This window comes from Ailuropoda melanoleuca, chromosome 9 (genome assembly GCF_002007445.2).
Source record: "Ailuropoda melanoleuca isolate Jingjing chromosome 9, ASM200744v2, whole genome shotgun sequence".
Taxonomy (NCBI): Eukaryota; Metazoa; Chordata; class Mammalia; order Carnivora; family Ursidae; genus Ailuropoda; species Ailuropoda melanoleuca.
Window position 1 is genome coordinate 90,587,685 of NC_048226.1, and position 17,906 is coordinate 90,605,590.

At 43.2% G+C, this 17,906-nt stretch overlaps 1 long non-coding RNA gene across 3 annotated transcripts in view; it reads left to right on the plus strand.

Annotated features, from left to right (window-relative positions):
- Positions 1–17,906, plus strand: part of LOC117803816 — a 50,616-nt gene that overhangs the window by 6,925 nt on the left and 25,785 nt on the right. Inside the window, exons 2-3 of one of the 3 annotated variants that reach the window (XR_004627913.1) lie at positions 14,802–14,939; positions 15,671–16,402. The exons of the other annotated variants lie outside the window; for them this stretch is intronic. This is a non-coding gene — a long non-coding RNA (uncharacterized LOC117803816). Of the gene's footprint in view, positions 1–14,801; positions 14,940–15,670; positions 16,403–17,906 lie in introns of those variants that run through there. 3 annotated transcript variants of the gene reach the window in all.

Below are 17,906 nucleotides of genomic sequence, written 5' to 3' on the forward strand. Positions count from 1 at the left end.
CTTCAATCTTTCTCCTCTCTAGTGTTCCCTCTGCTCAGCTTCACGTGCCTGGCAAGTGGCAAAGCTGGGGCTTGAACCTATGCAGTCTCCAGAACCTGTGCTCTGACCATTTCACATACTGTCTTGCTCACGGCCCTCAACAGCTCTTCATTTTCTGTCAGAATCTTGCTAAATTCCTGAACCTGACACCAAAGTTGCTCAATCAACTCCTCCCACACGTTTGTATCTTCACTGTGTGCAGGCAAGGGCAGCTATTCCAGGCAGAGAAGTTTCTAATCACCTCCCACACCTGTCATGCTCACTGATGGCTCATGCCCTCACACAGGTGACATGCATCAGATTAGCAAGCTTGGCAGCCAGACAACTCCAGATATGACTTCTCATTTCTTCGTTGACCTTGTAACCTTGAACAAGTCACTGACTTCTCTCACACACCATTTCTTTATCTGTAAAAGGGGTACAGTAGTATCGACCTTGCAGGGTTGCTCTGAGAATTATATGGAAAATTTATGTATCTGGTAGTGTTTCAGTCATTACTTGCAGCTTTTGCCATTTGTGTCATTCTACTGCCTCCTCTTAAGGCAAACACCCTGATGAGTCATGCCAGAGTCTCCATAATATTTTTAGTTCTCTTGGAGTCTTGGTGCCCTGCATGGCAAGTATACTCCTAATGGCGTTCCCCAGCCTTTCTGCCTCTTTCACACAGTATATGACCCTGCAAAGACTCTAATTCATCATTCAGTGAAAATAATAGCTACCAGTTTTGGCCCTTAAAATTTCCCAGACACTGCAATAAATACCACTACGTGTGGGGGAGGCATTACTGTAATTCCCATTTACAGGAGATCAGTAAGACTACACAGAATCAAGTACCTCAGAGTTGGAAGGAACCCTAAAGTCTGCATCTATTCCATTTCACTAGACTGATACTCTGCTACTTGGATTCCCCCCCACCCCCAACTCAGCTGGAGTTCTACTATAACGGGCACTCAGGATCTTGGCTCTATATATCAGATTATTATATGTATCAGATTACTCACCTCCCTAATGAGACTACAACTGTCTTAGTTACTTTTGGTTCCCATCAGTACCTAAACCCTTCAACCTGGCATAAAAAGCTTAAATACCATGTCCCCCTTCTTCTCTCCCTACCAGCAACACCTAACAAGCCCTGCCTCATAGCTGCTAAAAAAAAATGAAGTTGAACCGAGTACATTTGAAGATCCAATTGACTTCATTAAGTGGTTCATGAATCAGGCAACATCCCATCTGACAAGTAGAAAGATGCTTTGAGGAGTTGTACAAAATGGAAGGTTTTTATAGGAAAGAGGGTGGTACAAAGCGTCATCAGCAAAAGAAAAGAAAGGATTGTTTCAGGCAAGGTCACCTGCCCTTTGCGCAGAGGGTCTTATCACGAGTATTACCTCATCTCCCTTTGGGGTATGAAGAGGGCCCATGTGACAGATGACCTGGTTGGTTCCAATCAGAAAATTCCTGACTGATGCGTTAAGACTGCCTTTCTCGGGGAGGTTGAAACTGCAATTAGGTTAGGCATTAAGCCCTGCTTTGGTGATGTGGTCTAGTGTAAGTGGCTCCGTCTTGGGCCTGTGGTTTTCTTTTTAACATGGCAGATGGTTTCTTTCTAGGTAATTTTGTTCAGACATTTTTTCTTCTCCTGTCTCCCTACTTCTTAACTGGGCAACCTTTACACCTCTGTAACTAAGTTCAGAAGGGCCACCTCCTCAGGAAGTCCTCCCTCTTTATCCACTGAGACTGGGCAAGGAGCTTATGGGCTGAGTTGTCACACTGTGGCATGATATTCAGTTTACGAACATCTATATCTCTCCACCAGAGTTGGAGCCCCTTGTGGATGCGATTTGGGCTTTTCCCACTGTCGGATCTGCAAGGGCCTACACAATCCCTAGTATGCACCCTGCTCTTAGTAAGTGTTTATCGAGTGAGTCAATGTCTTTATGAATTAGCACAAGAATGCCTAACACAAAAGTGGGCACACAGGCTCCCCTGAATCACTGCTTGCTGACTTGGTCTTAATTCTAGAAGTACCATGCTTCTGGAGTTTTTGGCGAACCCCTCAACAGTAAGGACCTGGCTTAAAGTCAGTTGTGTGAAGTGATTTGAGGCAGTTTATGGAAGGCCCTGGTTCTCTCTGGGGTCTAAATGAAAGCCACATGCAATGCTTTCTGTCTTCCATTCACAAACTTGAGCACTCCAGTGGACAGAGGGACAATTGCAGCCAGGGTTGAGATGAACAGGGTGTGGGCAAACCTTTCTTCTACATTATCGTCCAGGTATGCCTGTGAAGTTGCTACAAGTCAAGGTATTTTGCCAGGAAGTTTCCCTTAATTTACATGGCTTTCCAGTAAGGTATAAACAATCACAGAGGCTTATCACTTCCAGACATCGCCCTTCCCAATCATCCCTCGGAACATCCCCAAGATACTCTTTAGCTCGTTCTTCCAGTGTGTCCTGCCACCCCCAGTAAGCATCGCCTCTGTGGAACTCCAATAAAGTCACACCGTGCAACCCATTGGACAGGATATTCCCAGATTCCAGCCAGGCTCACTAACTGTAAAGGCTTTGCTGAACTTGGAAACTCCTTCCCCAAGTTCCCATTTGTGAGCTTGATGCCATTCTCTAGTGTTTCAGGATGGGTAAAAAAACACTTCATTTATTTCCATTTTTATTCCAGTCACTGTGGCAGCCATGATCCATGACAAGGCTCCATGACATCTTCAGCAAATGACTAATTCTAACACAGTGGCCAGTGTCAGTTACACAGCAAGGGAAAGAAGAAAAAAGAGAGAGAAAATAAAAACATCAGAAATTGGTTGAGAAAAAAATCTGGGGGGCACCTGGGTGGCTCAGTTGGTTAAGCACCTAACTGTTGGTTTAGCTCAGGTCATGATCTCAGGGTCCTGGATCAAGCCCCTCTGTTGGTAGGTTGCTTGGGCTCCACACTCAGTGGGGAGCCTTCTTCCCCTCTCTCTCTTCCTGCTTGTGCTCTCTCTCTCTCTCTAAAATAAATAAGTAAATCTTTTAAAAATAAATAAATAAAGCTTCAAAAAAATTTTTTAAAAAAATATCTGGGACAATAGACTGAGTCAGAAGATGATAATTCCCTGATAAACAGGTGCATGGGGAATAAAACCAGCAACGGTGCAAGGTGCCTGCCCTCCCAGTGCATGCCGACTGACAGAGCACGGGACCTGCCCAGCCTGGAGCTCTGGAGACTCGCCCACCACTCTAGACAGAGCTGGGCCGCAGGCGTGGTGTCCATGAGCCTTTTCATCATAAGGAATTATCTCTCTTGTTGCTTTTGCCCCAGGGATCCAGTGCTTTGAAAGGATTTGATCCAAAAGTAAATGATGGTAGTTTTCAGTTCGTACTTAACTCATTTCCCATTTTTTATGGATTGGAGATCTACAAATTACTAATCGAAACTTCTGATCAACAGGAATCAGACAGTAATTCCAGCTTGAAGCACAGGTTGTTTAATATTTTAGTCCATTTATAAAGTATTACTACAAATCAATGTGGAATATCTTTAAGGCTTTTTTAAATATTGAGAAGGACACATGTCCTCCCCTTCCCGGCTCCGTGTTACCTTTGCTGGTCGCTCACGGTGTAGTGTGAGTGACGAGTGACTGAATGAGGGGCTGGAGCTTATTGTGAAGAATGGAGGGGCTCTGAGGGTGGGTGGGTTGCAGTCTCCTGTGGGGTGTAAGGAAGCTGTGGTAAGGAGGGTTGGGGTTCACTGTAGAGTGTGCAGTGTGCGGACAGAGGAAAGATTGGGGGTTCATGTGGGTGTCAGAAGGCTGTGGAGGTGAGGATTTGAAACCTGATTTGAAACACTACTGTGCAGTGTGAAGGGGTTGTGATGGGTGAGTCTTGGGGTTCACTGGAAAGTATCAAGTATTTCAGATAGGATGGGGTTTAACCTGGGGTGTGAGGTGTTCGGGGGTGGGAATGTTGGGGGTTATATGGAAGGTGACATGGCTAGAGGGAGGAATGATGGGTACTTCATGTGGAATGTAAACTGGTTTTGTGGAGAGGGATTGGGCTTCACGTGGGAGTGAGGTGGGTAGAAGTGTGGTGTGGGGGGGAAGGAACGACGCTTTCCATGGAGTGTGACGTGGTAGCAGGTGCAAAAGTGCTGTGGGGAGAACTGAGGCTTACGGTCTCGTATGAAAGACACATGCGGAGGGAGGAACGGTGCTTCACACGGAGTGTCAAGTGGTTGCCCGAGTGGGAGGGTGGATGCTTACCGTGGAGCATGACGTGGTTTTGTGGCGGGCACATTGGGTTCACTCTGGAACTTCAAGGGCCAGTGGGGAGGGAGGGTTGGGGTTCCCTGAGATGTGTGAAGTGGTGGCTGGAAGGAGGACTGCCTTTTCTTGGAATATCAAGTGGTGTGGGAGGAGAATGGGGGTTTACTCTCAAGTGTGAAGTGGCTGCAGCCGAGATTTGGTGCTTCGCGAGGATGAGTGGTTGGGTTGTGGGCAGGGAGGACTGGGGCTTCCCATGGAAGGTGAAGTGGCTGGGGGAGGGTAAAATCGTGGTTTGCTGCAGAGTATGAAGTGGTCATAAGGAGGGACAAGTTCTGTTTCACGTGGAGTGTGAGTTGGTTGTGGCAGGGAGGATTGCCGTCTACTGTATGAGGTGAAGCGATGGGGGTTTACGGTAGGATGTGAAGTGACTGTGTCGACGGGAGGATGATGACTTACTCTGGAGTAGGACGTGGTCTTCTGTGTTATCTCTGGCCTGCTCTTTTGCACTCTGTCTCCCCACCAGCTATGTCCCCAACCTGACTAGATGTGTCCCCCCTTGGGAGACAACACGGATTCAAGAGAACTTTTCTACCACTAGTACATCCCTCCATTCCTCCTTTTATGCTGCTGGTATTATTTGAGGACCTACCACGTGCCTGGGCCAGTCCCAGGAGCAGTACACACAAACAGCATGAAGAAGACACGGACTCTTCCCTCATGGAGCACTCAGTCTGAGAGCAATGAGAGGCTTGAGCACAGAGAAAGCAGGTCACTGGGTCATGCGCAAGCTCTGGACGCCACGGAGAGTGCAGATTACACCAGCAGGTTTCTACCTCAGGTGTCCACTTCCGTTCTTCAGGATGAAATGGCACCTGGCCATTCAAGACAGACACGCCCTCCTGGATAATGAATGTGAACCTGGTGGCAGCTATTTCTTCAGGGATTTTGGACAGAGCGGGGGAGGTGCCCCTAACACTGGTGATCCCTGGGTCCTCTGGGTCAAGGGCATCGGTGGGCAGCTTGGAATAGTATGGTTAAGAACACAGACCCTGGAGTTGGCTGGACCTGGCCTCTAATCTCAACTTTACAACTGTGGTTGAGCCTCTGTCATTTAGCCCATGTAAACATCCTCTCCGTGTTTTGGTGGTTCTGTACAGTGTGTCTCCTTTCTAACGCGGAATCTATGTTTCTTGTTGTTGGACCAACAGCTGCATAGACTCCGTTAATCAAATGGGCCCTGGAGGACATTTGGGGGACAGTGAGAAAGATTCATGGAGAAGGAGGCAGGATTCAGGGAGTCCATTCCGCTGGCAGAGATTGATACAGAAGCAGCCGCATTCTGGAATCCTCAGCTGGGGGGGCAGCTCCTGGTTCGCAGTGCCCTGATCACTACAGCGGCAGCCTCTCTCTGGGTGGGTTGGTTTCAAGATGTGGCTCTGAGCATCTTTCCTGGAGGTTTAGCCCACAGTCTGTTACTTCAGGCTCTCCATCAATTGTGGGAGCTAGCTGCATCTTTTAATGGATCCCTTTCTTTTTAAAACAGCTAAATTTAATCATGTTGTCTTCAGTTAAGAAACATGACCAGTACAACTACTAATTCACTTGGAAACTCTGAGCAAATCAGCCAGGCACTGATCCCTTGGCCTACAGGGGCAAAACAGCCTAATGGCTAAGGGCATAGGCTCTGGAGCAAGACCACCTGGGTTCGATTCCTGGCTCTGAGACCAGTTACATGAGCTTGGAAAAGTTACTTCACCTCCTTGTGTTTCTGTTCCCTCTTCTATGGACTGAGAATAATGTTTCCTTCCTCATGGGGTTGTTGTGACAATTAAATAGGCTAATTCATAGTAGGCACTTAGAAAAGCACCTGTGACATATGAAGCACTGAGTATGGATCAATTATCATTATCACCCTCTCTAAGCCCTCATTTTTCTCTTTTATAAACTTGAAGCAACATATAACAATTGGGTTTTTAATGACACACTTGACAAATCTTGGCTTGTTTGTTTTCCTCCTTCCTTCTTTCCTCCCTCCCTCCCTCCCTTCCTTCCTCCCTCCCTCCCTTCCTTCTTCCCTCCCTTCCTCCCTCCCTCCCTTCCTTCTTCCCTCCCTTCCTCCCTCCCTCCCTTCCTTCTTCCCTCCCTTCCTTCCTTCCTTCCTTCCTTCCTTCCTTCCTTCCTTCCTTTCTTCCTCCCTCCCTCCTTCCCTTCCCTTCCCTTCCCTAACGGAGAAGGGAAGAAATGGCTCTTGACCAGAACCTGAAGACTCCTTAAGGCAGTTATCAACTTATTAATAATTGACCTATTATCAATTTTTAACTGCTTCCTCTCTTTTGGGCCATCTAGAAGTACAACCACACCCCAAAAATAATGCACTACCCAGGGAGATACAGAGACTGAGAGGGAGTTTAATAGCTATGAGTTGATTAGTTTTAAGTTTGCTTTAAGGAGTCAGGCAGCTAACATTCGTTTAAGCTCCCACTGGGCAAAGAACTTTCAGCACGATTTTTGTTGTTGTTGTTTTTCTTTATTCTTTTTTTATTGTCTGGCTTTTAAATGTATTTCATGTATCCCCCCCCTTTTTTTTGCAATGTTCGTAGTTTGTAGGGTTTTTTTTACCCCCATTTTATACCGTGAATAATACCTTGTAATTGATAGGAGCTATTTTTCTTTATTCTCAATAAATTTATTCCCCATTAAAGAAGGTAAAGTTATTGGAACATGAACTTCCTCAGGCAATTATCATTACCACTCTGAAGTACCTAGAATTTTCGAGAAAAGAGTGAAGAGTTTAAATCAATAGTATAATTGACACTTGTCCCATCTTTCTTTTCCTCACATAAATTGTATCCTCTATATCAGTTATATTTGTTTTCACTGCAAGCCATGGACAACCCAACTCAACTTGGCTTGGGGACTAGGAGGGCGTGAGTAATGGGTTCATCTATAGCTTGAATTGGCCTATTCTCTTTAGTGTTAGTTCCATTCTAAGAGAAAATGAAAGCTAGTGGTTACAGCCCTATGTTCTCCTAGGTTTATATCCCACAGAGAAGGTAAAGCTTCTCTTCCCTCAAAATTCCCACAAAAGACTTGGGCCTGAGTATCAGTGGACTCAATCACATCACACAGCCATATTTGAACTAAGTGAACTAGAACTAGGACAATGCCATGTTTCAATAGTCAAAGTCTGAGTCACAGGTTCACCCAGAGCAGGTGAATGAAAAATGAGGAGGGGTAATGCCCCAGTGGAAAATCAGGGAATTGTTACCAAAATAAGAGAGAAAGGATCCTGGACAACCCAATAAAAATAATCATCCACTATGGTCATTTCCAGATTATGTTTGGACCATCTGTAGAAGTGCAGGTCTTTCCATTAATATCAGTGCACATGTGGCTCCTTTTGAAGTACGTGCTTGTTAGGTCTCTAACCACACACTGGTTGATGGTGTTAGAATCCTGAGATTTCAAAGTCACACTCTGGATCTGTGATTTTTCAACCAGGAAGGACACATCACACAGGGTGGGGAAAAGGGAGAGTGCAACTGAATATCGTTGACAAAGGGTTTTGAACTCATTTGGGAAAATATACTTAATGACATACTTAATGACAAGTACATACCTGTCAAATAAAAATCAAAGCCTTACTGTTATAATAGAAACCACACAGGGAAAGGAAGATGACATTATCTTCGCCAATGGCAGTGGCCTAAAGAAATACTTGGCATATCTGCACTAGCCAGGATATCCCCAGCAAGAGGAGCTCCTCTTGATAATATACTGGCTAGTACAGATATGCCATGAGAGGAAGATACTGGAATTTCAACGGCATGAGATCACTATGTAAAAGTGAAAGTGAAAGTGCTTCTCACTTTTATTGAGATATAACATTTTAGATTTGCTAAAATGTCACCACTTCAGCAATGCCTACTCTGACCACCAAATTTAAGTTTATACCTGCCAACTATTCTTCACAATTATTCCTTCACAGCCTTTACCATGAGGTATACTTATTTTTTTTTCATCTGTTTATTGTCTGTCTTCTTCGCTAGACTGTGTTCCATGAGTACAAACGGCATGTCTGTTTTGTTTTCACAGTATATCTGGTCCCTGAGGTTCAAGGAGGAGCATTGTTTTAGTTAGGATAGGACAGCCTCTGCTGTGGTAACAGATAAATCTCCAGATCTCAGTGACTTAGAATACTAAAGGTTATTTCCATTTCACGCAAAATCCATCTCAGTTTGGACAGGTTTTCTTCATCTTGTAGCCATGCCATTTAGAACATGTGGCCTCAGGGTCACCAAGGCAGAGAATGAGAGGGATAGAGGAGTATTTTAACTGATAAAACTCACAAGTGATACATTACTTACGCTCAAATCCATTGGCCAAACAAAGTCACATGGCCCCAATCTAACAGTAAGGGAGACTGGGAAATGGAGGTGACAGTAGATGTGTGGAGAATGTCTACTGACTTGATCACAATTATCCCCAACTTTTCTGGTTTCCATGAGGAGGAATTTACCCTAAGCCCAAAGTCCTCTCTCCACTCTCTGTCTTACCCTTCACTGGGAAAGGAAGTGACTTTGCTACTGGGTTCATTTGGAAGAAGGAGCTAAGCTTGCTGGAACAGTCCCTCCCTTTCTTTAACTCTCTGGGGGTGCATCTGACAGCAGAGAGAATATATTCCACACTGCTCCTCCGTGCTGCAAATTTTGTGGAAGACAGATGCCCACCAACACCCATAGAAATGGGGAACCCCATGACAGTCCAGCAGTGCTTGAGAATGGGTGAGCAAATTAGTTTCCTTCTGATGTTTGGTGGTAGAAAAGCTGTTGCTCTGTTCTCTTTAGCCTTCTACCCTCAGTAGTGTTTGTCTGTAATACCGGTGATGTGTGAATCTCCATCTGTCTAACTTCAGTGTCTTCCTCTCAATTGGTTCTGAACTCAGGCTAGAAATAAGAGGGGTCTTGATGGATCCTGCAGCCCAGTGCCAGCTCATTCAGTCCTAATGAACTTGATGAATTAATGAAACTGGAAGACACCTAAAAGTTTATCTAGACCAACCTGCCCTTAGCAGACACCCAGAGAGGTGATCTGACGACTGGTTCCCCTCTCTCGACAGCTGATCTGCAAATCTCACTTCATCTAACATGCTGCTAATACCAAACACAGGTAGAATGTAAAGCAGTCTGTCTTACAAGACACCTCCTCTCCGTAATTTCAGAGACCTCTCCCACAAGGAGGAGGAAGACTTTAAAAAAAAAAAAAAGGATTAAACTTCTCTGAGTATATTTCATACTGTTCTTTTCCAGGAGGTAGGGGGGTCAATTCTTTTCCTCTCCCCACTCCTGTCACCAAAAGTATTGAATACTTTTGGGTGAATCATTTCCAATCTGAACCAATAATCCTTACAGTAACCTTTTCTTCCTCGACCATAAAAACGCGGCGGGTTGTTAATCATACAACTATTTAACCCAGACCCTCCCTAGTCCTACAACTGAGCTCTGAGCCTATTCCTTTTAATCTACCCACCCACACGTATTGAAATGAGATTATTTTTCCCACAGAAAAGAACCTGCAGTTACACAAGTTCCAGCTCTGTTCCAGAGAGTGATAAAAAGGACAAGGAAAAGGCCCAGAGTTGTTTGATAGGCTTCTAAGGAAGGCAACGAAAGGATGAAAGATTACCCTCCCGGGTACATAGTGTGAAATAGTGTTCCTGCAAACATCCAGAGGGCTCCCACCCTCCACTGGGGCATGCTCCCTAGCCCTTTGATCTGGAAGCCATCACGAATTGCTGATAGTTAAAGGGGTGGTCCCGATGAATGCAGTTATCTCCACTCGAAAAGTAATAGCAGCCAGGGAGGAAGAATATTCAGGAAAAGAACACTGTGGCAGGCAAGAGCCCAGACTGAGGAGTGCTTGGCATGGCAGAATGAGAAAAAGCTTGGGACCATACAGACATAGATTTTGGTCTCAAACCTACCACTTAGTGGCTATGAGAGACAAAAACAGCTGCTAATGGAGTCTATGTGCTAAGAACTATATTAGGCATGACTGTTGCAACTGTCTAAGACCTCGGCAGGGGTCTCGCCGGCTCCGAGCTGGACCTTCGCCTTGAAAATGAGGGTGATAAATTGATCTAATTGTTGTAAGGAGCAGAGACCGTGCAGGGATCATGGGTGGCTCATGGCCAGCACGCAGTCAATAGAAATGATGATTTTTGTTCCTCTTTGGGAAGGGCTAGTTGCCAGGTGTCCTGGAGAGTGGGAGCCATTCATCTGAGAGCCAAACACCCAGTTGCAAGTCTGGAGAGAGTTTCTGATAAAGAAAGTTTGGGGTTTGAGCTTCAACTCACTGACCATTCCAGAAACCAGAGTGTGTCCTATATTAAAATGACACATTACTTGGGAAACTGGGAGGGGATTGAGAGGGACGGGGCTTCTGGAAACCTGGAAGCAGAAGCCAAAGATGAGCATGCTGAGGGGCTGCTAGAGGTTTGGAAGAAGATAGATATGCTTTGACTTTCCCTCATTCCTTCTCAGAGATGTAACTGTAAACATCGTAGGTTGGTTTGTCCTCTGAAGATGAAGTTCCAGAAGGACAAAGGCAAGGCTGGTATTCTCTGGTACTGTTTCTCTGATCCCTCTCACTGCCTCGGCAAAGCCCAGATCCCTTAGGCACTACGGCTCCATGCATGGCCTTCTCATGTTGCTGAGAAATCCGTTATTGAAATGCCTCTCTCCTCCGGAACCGGCAGCTCCTCCAGGGCTGGGACTGTGTTGTACTCGTGTTGATACAAGTGCTTTACCCGCTGACGTGCAGAGATGTTATATACATGAGCACACTTTTTTAAAAGTTAGAATAATACTGTAGAAACTGGTACCCTCCTTTTCTTCCTCGTGAAGTTTAGAATGGTTTCCTTAACTTTTCAGCGGTTTTAAGTACTTCATCATATAGACATATATAGACATATGATAATGAACTTAAACATTCTACTATTGACAGATATTTATAAAATTTCCTGTGCTTATTACTTTCTCAAGTAAACTATCCATAGTCTTTTCATCACGGGCTACTTCCTAACAACAGAATCCTAGAAGTGGTCATCCCACTGTCTTGTGTATAGTGAGGCAGTGAGTAATAAAGAACAAAATCTCTGGAGCTGGACCACATTGTCTAGCTGTGTGACTTTGGGTAGGATATTTAACTTCTCTGAGCCTCAGCTTCCTTACCTCAAACTGTAACTGATAAAAGTAACTAACAGAGTTGTTGCAAAGAATAAATGAATTAATATATTTAAAGCACAGAGAACACTGCTTTTGTTCTATGAATGTTTGCTATTCTTATTTACATTTACATAGTTGCATCTCACAAGACTGGGAGACCACTGAGGGCAGTGACCTTGTCAAACCTCTACAACTTGGCACGGAGGAGTTCTGCGCATATTTGCTGAATAAATAAGAAATGCAGATGTGGAAATCAACTACTGACCTGGCTGTTACCCAATATTCCCAACAAGCGGGTCATTAGTTTGGATTAAATCTCTATCCCCCCAAATATATTGAACCTTACCAGTCCTTTGCACCTTAGTTTTGAATGAGCTTGTTGGATATTTTCTAGAGACAACGATTGACAAGAGGAAGGAGAAAAACACATGTAGGAATCCACTAGACAAAGACCAGAGCAGACACCGTCAGGGAATCAGAGGGTACAGAAATGAGAGAGACCAACCTGAAGACAAATGTCAGTGGCTCCCCAACTTCGTCCTGGGTTGGCTCTGTACCTATATAATTGTATTAGAGTCAGGCTACTGTTCACCTAACTGTGGCTGATTATTCCCTCTTCTATCAGCAGATTAAACTTGGAATGAGGAAGCAAGCAAGAAAGGAAGCTGATGGTTACTGAGTGCCTACCATACAACAAAGGCTTTTAAATAATGATTGTATTTGAATATCACAAACACCGCAGGAGGTCTGTATGATTATCCCCTTCCTGCAGATGAGAAAACTAAGACACAGTCATGCATAGTCAAACAGCCAAGAAACACAGGGCAATGATTTAAACTCTGACCTCTTTGCCTCCCTGTTCTACCCCTTCCTCGTTGAAGCAGAGCCCAAATAGACTTCACTCATAAGGAGCTAAAGCGTTGCAAGCCTAGGATTCTGGCTTGTGACACCAGGCAGGAAAGGATAGTACATTAACTTTAAATCCAATCCATAAAACTGCCAAAAAAGCAAGCTCAGTCATTAGCCTTTGTTTCTGCTTATGTACCATGGTTGGAGATGGGAAGGAGCAAAGGTGTGGAAACAGGTAGAAGCAAGCCCGCCTCATGTACAAGTGGGAACTTGCATCATCAGAGAACAGATGCGGTTGAATGTTCTGCAGTTGAGGGGAATATGGCACAGCTGAATATCTGAAACAGTATTCCAAATTTTACGTAAATTTCCTTTCAATCATCAACTTCCATCCTGGTTGTGAAAAGAGGGAAAAAAAAAAGGAAAGAAATAGAATTCTGCTCTTAGTGTTCATTGTTGACTGCGTCACACTGTGATCCTACTCAGAAAAGGCTGAAATGATTCAATGCAGTCCCTATAAGAGTCTGGCATTTTCTGGAGAAAGTGCAGATGTATTTGGAATATATGCACTGCTTAGGCATATGAATCATTTATATCCTAGAGTCAAATCTGAGATTTATATTCAGTGTTGCTTCCAAGGATTTTATAACACAAATCTTCCATTGTTGCCTTCTGTGTTATCATCTCTTAATGGGGGAAATAAACTGGAGACTAGAATTTATTTTCCCACCTATACAAGGGGGAAATCTGAGGAACTAGGATTAAGTAACTCAACTAAGTATAGAAAAATGAGCTGCATTAAGAAAAAGAAAAAAAAGAACTCATTCAGGGGCCTAGAATCGTAAATCTCAAAGAGACCTTCCTATATGTCACCTCTAATGTGACGTTACCATAACATTGCCACCAACACAGGGATTGTCTCTAGCATATCCCTGGGTGATGACCACCCAAAGCCCACTTCAGCACATCCAAAGAAGAGATGATGTGTTTCCGCTCAGTGGGACCCCATTTTTCAAAGCAAAGATTCCACATGAGCAATGAAGATACTCAGCAGTCTTTGAGCAGGCCTGGAGAATGCTGGAATCTATCGGCAAGGCCATGTTAATCCCAGGTGGTTTGCTGAAGGTAAAACTGATGGCTTATTGAAGTACTAAGTACTTCAGTAACAGTTCTCTATGCGGCTGCTTCAAAAGCTGAGTCAAGACTTCCCCCGTCCTTATCTTCAATTTTAACCTTTATAGAGGGCTTATACTTACAACCTTAATGTATTGAATATTTACTGAATGACAAACACTGACGAAGCACTTTCAAAGCTTTGCTCATTTATCCCTCCAATCACTCCAATGAAGGATCACTAGCTCCACTGTATAGATGAGAAAATTGAGGGTTAAAAATTTGTCCCAGGGAGGAAAGCAGAAGACCAAAACAGCCATTAGTGAGTGGTAAGTGCTGCCTTAGGAATTACTAGAGGAATCTCTAGAAACAGTAATTCCAGCTGATGGAGGGTGACCTGTTGGAAGAGCGGCCTTCTGAAATGGGCCTTGAGGATGAACGGAGAGGAAGGCATTCCAGACAAAGGGAACACCATGAAGAAAAGGCCTAGGACAGTGAATCTGTGAGACTTCTTACAGGTAGCGCCCCTGACTCCCTGACCAGGCTCTCCTCACTACACCCTTATGCCTGCTGTATATTTATTAATTGCCTTATTTGTGGTTTAGATGTTTGACTTCACACCGCTTGACCCAGGAGATGGGTCTCCAAGCTCTTAAGTATGGGATTTGCTCTTAAACCCTGCTTGATGTCATAGTGACAGGGATAGCATCGGTAAATCCTCGAGCAGGCAGGGAGGGAGCTCATTTCAAGAGCCAGGCTCGGATGCACAGAAGGCTCAGAACTTCCAGATCCCTTTGTAAGTTAAAGATTTTCTTTTCTTTCAGTGGTACCTGTAATAAATTTTGACTAAAGGCAATAACCGGCTCCACTCACCAAATGGCAATCAGCTATGAGTATCTACCCTCAGGGAATCACTCCTCTTTTAAAAAGAAAAATCTCGTTTAAATAATTACACATGGGCCTCTAGTTTAATGCAAATTATGGGATACACTACCAGGACTTCTGCCGAGAACATATGAGACATTATTTGTAATACTCAATTCTTTCTGCTTTGAGCTATTAATCCATTCTGAGCCTTAATGAGATCAACTGTGGATCTAGAACATTCTGGAGAATTTGACACTGCATCAAATGAGAGAAAAGTAGAATCAGAGAAATTATAGAGCTGGGAAGGTCTTCAGAATGTCCTTTTCTAGAGTTTTCAAACTTGTTTTTAACAAAGGAAATCCTTTTTCAGACAGCATCTTAAATGGACCCCGAGGTAGGAGTCTATTGTTCCTGTTTTGCCTCTTTCTTAATAAAATATACCTAAATTTTCTTTCAGAAAATACCCTTACTCCATTTATATTGTGAAGGATTGACCCCGACCCAGTCCATTGGGGCTGCCATTAACATTTGCAACCTGAGGCCAATGCTGGCACAGGAAGCAGATCTGAGAAATAAGAAGAAATGAGCCCCTAAGGTAAATATAATTAACCTGTGGAACAAGGTATACCCGAAGCCAATAAATGTTATGTAAATAAATAGATTAGTTATGTAAATAAATGGTTATGTAAATAAATAGATTATCTTAGTTATGTAAATAAATAGATTATCTTTTATGCTTAAACCAGTTTGAGTAGGATTTTCTGTTACTTGAAAGTGAAAATAAGGTAAAAGTGTCCAAAACTCAACAGTATATAGAGAAGATAAAGCCCTACTCCTCTGGTTGAAGTATGGGTAGGAAACCTGAAGCCCCACTCACAGTGTACTCCCATAATTTCCAGAAAGCTCTGTCTATGGACTCTACTCTCCAGTCCAAACCTCTTTACAGATGGACAAACCAAGTTCAAAGAAGAATACTAAAAATACTGACAGCACACTCGAAGAAATTAAACCATGAGTACAAGCTTTTATTTTTAAACAAGTTTCAGAAAATTAGGCAGAATAAGTAGTCACTGCTTAAATATACAAAAGGTTTATTTAGGGAAATCACAATAATAGAGTATACAAAATGACACTAAGAAAGTCATCAATAATTACACCACAGTAACATATAATATAAGCATGTTTTGCAAAGTCCGTAGAAAGCATGTTTGCTACCTTGATCATGCTTTTTATAACTTGTCAGAAATTTCTGGTATGTTCTAATAAAAAATACATTTTTCCTTTGGGAGCAGGCTTTATATTACGCCATTCTTCTTTCCTCTTCAGCAGGTGGCCCACGGCTTCACAATGTTCTCTTGAAGATCATCACTGTTGCAAGTTAAATCCTTTTGAAGAATTAAAAGAAATGCACCGTTCAGATCAAAATTTGGTAGCACAATATGAAAGTCATATGGTAGACCATTGTGCCGTAGTAGACTGGTAAAACATCACAGTCTATAAAGGTCAGAAGACCTGGCAAAGTTCACAAGTCAGAGAGAGGAGAATCTGGCCATGAATTCATAATTAATGACTCATTGCCTCTTTCATTTAAATGAAATTACCTACATAGAGGAGCTAATTCCACAAGCCACACTGCCTTTCTCTTTTCAGTGAGTGAAAAAACAATCTAGTGGTTAGATAAACAGATTCTAGACCCAAACTTGAAAGAACATCATTTCCTTCTGTCTCTTATCTAAAGATGAATCATTGCATGACCCCTTTCCGAAGTTTAAGAGCCATTTTATAGAAATGGTACATGATTAAGCGCCTGGAACTCAACTCACTAGAAAAACCTTTTTACCCTTCTGTTTGGTGGAACGGAAGTAGCACTAGCTAGAAATAGCTCACACGTTCTGTTTATTTCATCTGTATGAAACCCGTTGTATTGTTTGTTGTTTCTTGCTCTCTCATCTAATATATTTGAGTAAAGGGCAGTTTTTTAAAACTTCATTTGCGTGACACCTGGTTGGCTCAGTCAGCTAAATGTCTGCCTTAGCTCAGGTCATGATCCCAGGGTCCTAGGATCGAGCCCCACGTCAGGCTTCTTGCTCACCAGGGAGCTTGCTTCTCCCTCTGCCTCCTGCTCCCCCTGCTTGTGCTCTCTGGTGCTCTCTCTCTCTCTGACAAATAAATAAAATCTTCAAAAAAATAAATAAAAACTTCATTGCTGTTAGTGGAGGTTGCTGAAGTATTTGGGACACATTCAAGGGGCTGGGAGTTGGTATATAAAAATATGATTCATTCATGAAAATCCAAGGAAATTATCTTTTCCCCATATACAGAAAGTGTAATATTGCTACTCAAAGCTCCTCATGCTGTTTGGGCTCTCTCAGGTCAGTGAAATCATCAATAACTCATTAGTAGAGTCAAGGAGTTATTAGAAATGCCAGTTGGGTGATTTCAGTAAAATTTGAGATTATGAACTTTTTCTGAGACCAGAGAGAGACACCGTGGGATCTAACATACCACAACAATATGCTACATAGTTATTTGCCTGAATTCTAACCTGCTTCTGCCACTTACTAATTATGTGAACTTGGACAAATTACTCATCTTTCCTCAAATGACTTTCTTGGTTTTCTCATCTGTAAAATGGAGATATGTATGGTACTTAATAGGGTTTTTGTAAAGATTAGATGAGTTAATATATATTTAAGAGTCTTAAGATGGTTTCTGGTGTCTGATAAGCACTCAATGTTAGTCTTTATTAGCATATCTGGCTGGTGCAACTGACATAAGTAGGCAGTTCGTGCCATGAATGGCTTCACCTTGAGAAAGATTGAGATAGAAAAACTTGATCTCACCAGCCAGATAAATGGGAGGTTAGTATTTCAGGTCAGCCTGGATATTCACTGGTTGTGGTAGATGGAATCCTAAGATTCTCCCAAGATTTCTGCCCCATTTTGTGCAGGCCCTTTATAATGTCCTCCCCCTGAGTGCAAGCAGAACCATGTACATCATGGGGTTCCACTCTTGTGATTAGGTAACTGATCAGTTGACTTCGAGTTAACCAAAAGGAAGGTTATCCAGGAGGGCCTGACCTAATCAGGAAGCCCTTACAAAGGACTGGGTTCTTCCAGAAGTTAAAAAGGTTTGAAGTGTGGGAGGGTCTGTGGAAGATTCCATATGGCAAGGAACTGAAATGGTCTCTAAGAACTGGAAACAATCCCTGAACAGCAGAAGAGTGGGGGTCTTGGTCTTATACCACAAGGAACTGAATTCTGATAATAACCATATGAGCTTGAGTGGGTCCCCTTGCTCCAGAGGAGATCACAGCCCCAGCGGGACCTTGGTTTCATTTTTTGATACTGCCGGCAGAGAATGTGGTTGAGCTCTGGCCTGAACTCTTAGCTACAGAACAGTGATATAATAAATGGATGTCATTTTAAGCTACTACATTTGTGGTAAATTGTTATATAGCAACAGCAAAGTAATACACTGCAAGAGATTTAAAATTTTACCTCATCTGCTTGGCTCATATAAGGCTAGGAGGCTAGACAGTCAGAGTATGTAGTCACCACCT